The 5,855-nt window shown below is 43.9% G+C and overlaps 1 pseudogene; it reads right to left on the bottom strand.

Moving 5' to 3' along the window:
• Nucleotides 1-1,980: 1,980 nt before the first annotated feature.
• Nucleotides 1,981-4,347, bottom strand: LOC129394653 (tigger transposable element-derived protein 1-like; annotated as a pseudogene).
• Nucleotides 4,348-5,855: the final 1,508 nt, after the last annotated feature.

Raw genomic sequence — 5,855 nt, 5'->3', positions numbered from 1 at the left:
CTTTTCTCTTCTCTTTCCACCCTCTTGCACTTTCTACTTCCTCTCTTTACATGGCACCCCTCCCATTGTGTAGTGGGCATTCGTGAGTTAGTGGCTACTCCTTTAGGTCAACTCGTTCCCTCCCAGTGAGACCCAGACTCCTGGAGGCCCAGTGGCTCAGCCCCTTCATCCTCAAGCTTGACTCATGTAGCTTATCCAGAAAGAAAGAAAGAAAAAAAAGACTGATCTTAGTGGGTTTCACCTGTAATCCCAGTGCTTTGGGAGGCCAAGGCAGGAAGATTGCTTGAGGCCAGGAATTTCAGACTAGCCTGGGCCACATAGCAAGACCCCTCCCCTCCACTGCAAAAAATTCGCCAGGCATGGTGGTGCACGCCTATGGTCCCAGCTACTTGGAAGGCTGAGGTGGCAGAATTGCTTAAGCCTAGGAGGTTGGGGCTGCAGTGAGCTATGGTTGCACCACTGCACTCCAGCCTGGGCAACAGAGTGAGACATTGTCTGAAAAAACAACAAACAAGCAAACAAACAAATATTGCAGACCTTCAATAATAACTTGAATTATTTTTGTTGTAATATATATGATTCTAAAACAACATCAGCATTCAGTAAAAATTAATAAGTTCTTCCTATGTGCCTGGCAGGGAGCTGAGCACCTTTCTCTGCATTATTTCATTTCATCCTCATCACTACTCAATAGAAATGATAGTAACAGTCCTGACTACAGATCTTACCAAAGTAGATAAAAGCTCCTTATATTTATAGCTTTTATAAAACTACAAAACCAAGCCACACTTACAAATTAAAAACAAAAATGTTATGAAACCAGTACCATTTTAAAACAGCAACATTCCTTTAATGGGAAGGATGATGTTATTTTGCTGAAATGAAACCGTTATTTACAACATGAATTGGGAACTGACAAGTATGACCCGGATTCTTTCCAGACTGGTAATGTTACATATCTTGGGGGTGGAGTGGAGGTGGAGCTGACTCAATTCTTCCATCACTTTTCTTCTTGGTGGTGGGAATCCCTTTCACTTGGAGGTGAGAGTCCCTCCACCCCACCCAGATACTCTGGGAGAAGTGTTTCCCAACAACATCACCAGGCTGAATTTCAGATGTAAGTCTGGTTTTGAGTAAGGAAGTTCAGTCGGCTCCCAGCAATGGAGTTTCAGCCATGCTCCAGCAATGGCGAAGAGTGGTGATACCACTGGTGACAAGATAGGGATTTCTTCTTTCCTTGGCTCCTTCTTTCTTTATCTCCCTCATTCCTTCCAGAAGAACCAATAAAAAGGAGATAATTCATTGGCATAACAACACATGAAAGTTATTCTCTAAGAGCTGTCAAGATGAGCAAGAAAAAGTCATTGGTACAGTTTGAAGAACCTGAGATATCTAAAACCCTCAGTGTAATGCAGGAGCTGAAAGATCTGATGATGTCCCTCCAGCGTGGGGCATGGATCCAGAGGGGACACCTAGGAATGGAAAGAGGCCAAGGAAGCTGTGGGAGAAATGAAGGAGGGAGAACAGAGAGAAGATTCCAGTTGCCCACCTGGATGGACTTGCATAAACTGAGAAGGGACTCAGTGGAGAGTCTTCTCATTGAATACTCTCTTCTTCCCACTCTGAGGTTGGACAAACTCAGGGCTTACACAGCCATGAACAGAATTCTACAATTCCATTAGGTCTTCCTTCAACCCCAGTGCATAAGTTGCACATTAATTCTGCCCCCATCCCTTTAGTCCCTGATGATTAGAAGAGTGTACAGGCAGACCTTGGAGGTATTGCAGGTTCAGTTGCAGACTGCCACAATAAAGCAAATATCACAATAAAGAGAGTCACATGAATTTTTTGGTTTCTTAGTGCATATAGAAGTTATGTTTATGCTATACTGTAGCCTGTAGCCTATTAAGTGTGTAATAGAGTTACATCTAAAAAACAATGTACATATCTTAATTAAAAATACTTTATTGGTAAAAAATGTTAATCATGGTTTGAGCCTTCAGCAAGTCATACTCTTTTTGCTGGTGGGGGATCCTGCCTTGATGTTGATGGCTGCTGACTGATCACAGTGGTGATTGCTGAAGGTTGGAGTGGCTGATGCAACAGTGAACTTTGCCACCTCAGTTGAATCTTTCTTTCACAAAAGATTTCTCTATAGCGTGCAATGCTGTTTAATAGCCTTTTACCCACAGTAGAACTTCTTTCAAAATTAGAATAAATCTCTCAGAACCTGCCACTACTTTATCAATTAAGTGTGTGGAATATTTTAAATCCTTTGTCATTATTTCAACCATGTTCACAGCATCTTTAAAAGGAGTAGATTCCATCTCAAAAACCACTATCTTTTCTCATCCATAAGAAGCAACTCCTCATCCATTCAAGTTTGGTCATAAGACTGCAGCAATTCAGTTCCCTCTTCAGGCTCCACTTCCAACTCTAGTTCTTTTGCTATTTCCACATCAGCAGTCACTTCCTCCACTGAAGTCTTGAACCCCTCAAAGTCATTCATGAAGCCTGGAATTAACCTCTTCCAAACTCTTGTTGATGTTGATATTTTGAGTACTTCCCATGAATTACAAATGTTCTTAATGGCATCTAGAATGGTGAATCTTTTCTGGAAGGTTTTCAATTGAGTTTGTCCACATCCATCAGAGAAATCACTATTAATCGTAGCTATAGCCTTATGAAGTGTATTTTTTTCCATAATAAGATTTGAAAGTTGAAGTTACTCTTTGATCTATGAGCTGCAGAATGGATGTTGTGTTAGCAGGCATGAAAACTACATTCATCTTCTTATACATCTTCATCAGACCTCCTGGGTGAACAGGTGCATTATCAATGAGCAGCAATATTTTGAAAAAAAATATTTTTTTTCTGAACAGTGTTTCTCAACAATGGATTTAAACTGTTCAGTAAATCATGCTATAAACAGATGTGCTGTCATCCAGCTTTGTTTTTCCATTTCTAGAGCATAGGCAGAGTAGATTTTGCATAATTCTTAAGGACTCTAGGGTTTTTGAAATGGCAAATTAGCATTGGTTTTACCTTAAAGTCACCAGCTGCATTAGCCCCTAACAAGAGCCAGCCTGCTCTTTAAAGCTTTGAAACCAGGCATTGACTTCTCCTCTCTAGCTATGGAAGTTCTAGATGACATCTTCTTCCAATAGAAGGCTATTGCATCTACACTGAACATCTAAAATCTGTTGTTTAGGCCAGGTGTGGTGGCTCATGCCTGCAATCTCAGCACTTTGGGAGGCCAAAGTGGGCAGATCACTTGAGGTCTGGAGTTTGAGACCAGCCCGGCCAATATGGTGAAACCTGTCTCTACTAAAAATACAAAAATTAGCTGGGCATGGTGGCAGGCACCTGTTGTCCCAGCTACTCAGGAGGCTGAGGCCGGAGAATTGCTTGAACCCGGGTGGCAGAGGTTGCAGTGAGCCGAGATCACGCCACTGCACTCCAGCCTCGGTGACAGGGCGACACTCCATCTCAGAAAGAAATAAACAGGCCAGGCGCGGTGGCTCACACCTGTAATCCCAGCACTTTGGGAGGCTGAGGGGGGTGGATCACCTGAGGTGGGGAGTTCGAGACCAGCCTGACCAACATGGAAAAACCCCGTCTGTACTAAAAATACAAAATTAGCTGGGCATGGTTGCACACGCCTGTAATCCCAGCTACTCAGGAGGCTGAGGCAGGACAATTGCTTGAACCGGGGAGGTGGAGGTTGCGGTGAGCCAAGATCACGCCATTGCACTCCAGCTTGGGCAACAAGAATGAAACTCCATCTCAAAAAAAAAAAAAAAAAAACCCAAACAAAGAAACACAATCTATTGTTTAGTGTGTCTACGATCTTCTGGATAACTTGCTGCAGCTTCTCCATCAGCATGTGCTGCTTCACCTTGCACTTTTATGTTATGGAGTTGGCTTCTTTCCTTAAGCCCCATGAACCAAACTCTGCTAGCTTCCAACTTTTCTTCTGCAGCTTTCTCACCTCGCTGAGGCTTCATAGAATTGAAGAGAGTTAGGGGTTTGCTCTGGATTAGGCCGTGGCTTAAGGGAATGTTGTGGTTGGTTTGATCTTCTATCCAGACCACTCAAACTTTCTCCTTATCAGCAATGAGTCTGTTTAGCTTTCTTATCATTCGTGTGTTCACTGGAGTAGCACTTCTAATTTCTTTCAAGAACTTTTGTTTGCATTCACAACTTGACTAACTAGCACCAAATGCCTCGCTTTCAGCCTGTCTCAGCTTTCGACCTGCTTTCTTCACTAAACTTAATCATTTCTAGCTTTTAATTTAAAATGAGAGACATGTGACTCTTCCTTTCACTTGAACACTTGGAGGACATTTTAGGGTTATTCATTGACCAGTTTTCAATATTGTTGTGTCTCAGGGAATAGGGAGGCCTGGGGAGAGGGAGAGAGATGAAGGAATAATCAGTTGGTGAAGCGGTCAGAACGTGCACATTTATCGATTAAATTCCCCATGTTATGTGGGTGTAGTTCTTGGCACCTCCAAACAATGACAACAGTAACATCAAAAATCACTGCTCAGGCTGGGTGCAGTGGCTCACGCCTGTAATCCCAGCACTTTGGGAGGCCCAGGTGGGTGGATCACAAGGTCAGGAGTTTGAGACCGGCTTGGCCAATATGGTGAAACCGCGTCTCTACTAAAAATACAAAAATTAGCCGGGCATGGTGGCACGCGCCTGTAGTCCCAGCTACTGGGGAGGCTGAGGCAGGAGAATCGCTTGAACCCGGGAGGCAGAGGTTGCAGTGAGCCGAGATCGTGCCACTGTACTCCAGCCTGGGTGACAGAGAGAGACTCCATCTCAAAAAAAAAAAAAAAAAAAAAAAAAATCACTGCTCACAGGTCACCATAACGGTATAATAGTAATGAAAAAGTTTGAAATATTGCAAGAGTTACCAAGATGTGACACAGAGACATGAAGTGAGGACCTGATGTTGGAACAATGGTGCCCATAGACTTGCTCCATGCAAGGTTGCCAGAAACCTTCAATTTGTAAAAAACACAATTATCTGGGAGGTGCAATAAAGTGAACGCAATAAAACGAGGTATGTCTGTTCTGACGGAAAACACAAACTGTATGGAGATGACATGGTGACTGGTCACCCAGGTGATCCAGAATTTATCTTATTCATTGTTTCTTTTAGATGAATGCGCTAAGTGAAAACACTCACAAAATTAAAACTTACCGGCTGGGCACGGTGGCTCACGCCTGTAATCCTAGCACTTTTTGAGGCCAAGGCAGGCGGATCACCTGAAGTCGGGAGTTCGAGACCAGCCTGGCCAACATGGTGAAACCCCAACTCTACTACAAATACAAAAATTAGTTGGGAGTGGTGGTGCATGCCTGTAATCACAGCTACTCTGGAGGCTGAGGCAGAAGAGTTGCTTGAACCCAGGGGTGGAGGTTTCAGTGAGCCGAGATCATGCCACTGCACTCCAGCTTGGGTGACAGAGAGACTCTGTCTCAAAAAAAAAAAATTATAACTTAAAAAAAAGAGTCGTGAACTCCTGAGGACGTATCTATGGGCCTCAGTTTGAGAAACTCAAGGGTCTGACTGAGGGTGTGGTTGCATAGGGTGGTGGAGGGCATTACCATCAGGGCCTATCAGCCCTAAAGGCAGAGGATGTGCGTTTCTGTTTTTTGAAACAGGGTCTCACTCTCAGACTGCAGTGAGACTGCATGCCTGGGCTGGAGTGTAATGGCACGGACATGGATCACCGCAGCCTTAACCCCCTGGGCTCAAGTGATCCCCCCGCCTCAGCCTCTTGAGTAGCTGGGACCACAGGTGTGCGCCACCACACCTGGCTAATTTTTGTATTTTTTGT

Source organism: Pan paniscus, chromosome 20, assembly GCF_029289425.2.
Source record: "Pan paniscus chromosome 20, NHGRI_mPanPan1-v2.0_pri, whole genome shotgun sequence".
Classification (NCBI taxonomy): domain Eukaryota; kingdom Metazoa; phylum Chordata; class Mammalia; order Primates; family Hominidae; genus Pan; species Pan paniscus.
This window is presented reverse-complemented; position numbering and strand designations above follow the sequence as displayed.